Source organism: Schistocerca gregaria, unplaced genomic scaffold (assembly GCF_023897955.1).
Source record: "Schistocerca gregaria isolate iqSchGreg1 unplaced genomic scaffold, iqSchGreg1.2 ptg000073l, whole genome shotgun sequence".
In the NCBI taxonomy this organism is placed as follows: Eukaryota; Metazoa; Arthropoda; class Insecta; order Orthoptera; family Acrididae; genus Schistocerca; species Schistocerca gregaria.
The window spans coordinates 1567341-1568305 of record NW_026061709.1 but is presented as its reverse complement, the minus strand read 5'-3'; positions in this window follow the sequence as shown (position 1 = coordinate 1568305).

The window sequence follows — 965 nt, the reverse complement described above, 5'->3', positions numbered from 1 at the left end:
AATACAACAGTCAACATGCGCACTTTCCTCCATGGGAGTAATGTCTCAAACAATCTACGCTTTTGATCGTTCCCTGGAAGACCAGTAGTAGTTTGCGATGCACATCTGGTGGCATTCTGTAATGTGTAGACTGTCAGAGTGTTGATGAAACACAGAAATTGCATCGGGATTGAATACAACATTCACCATGCGCACTTTCCTCCATGGGAGTAATGTCTCTAAAAGTTTTCGCTTTTATCTTTCCCTGGAAGACCAGTAGTAGTATCCGATGCACATCTGGAGGCTTTCTGTGATCTGTGGACTATCAGAGTGTTGATGAACCACAGAAATTGCGTCGGAAATGAATACAACAGTCACCATGCGCACTTTCCGCCACGGCAGTAATGTCTCAAACAGTCTACGTTTTGATCGTTCCCTGGAAGACGAGTAGTAGTTTCCGATGAACATCTGGAGGCATTCTGTAATCAGTGGACTATCAGAGTGTTGATGAAACACAGAAATTGCATCGAAATTGAATACAACAGTCACCATTCGCACTTTCTTCCATGGGAGTAATGTCTGAAACAGTCAACGCTTTGATCGTTCCCTGGAAGACCAGTAGTAGTTTCCGATGCACATCTGGAGGCATTCTGTAATCTGTGGAGTATCAGAGTGTTGATGAAACACAGAAACTTCATCGGGATTGAATACAACAGTCACCATGCGCACTTTCCTCCATGGGAGTAATGTCTCAGACAGTCTACTCTTTGATCGTTCCCTGGAAGACCAGTAGTAGTTTCCGATGCACATCTGGAGGCATTCTGTAATCTGTGGACTATCAGATTGTTGATGAAACACAGAAAATGCATCGAGATTGAATAGAACAGTCACCATGCGCACTTTCCTTCATGGGAGTAATGTCTCAAGGAGTTTACGCTTGGATCGTTCCCTGGAAGTGCAGTAGTAGTTTCTGATGCACATCTGGA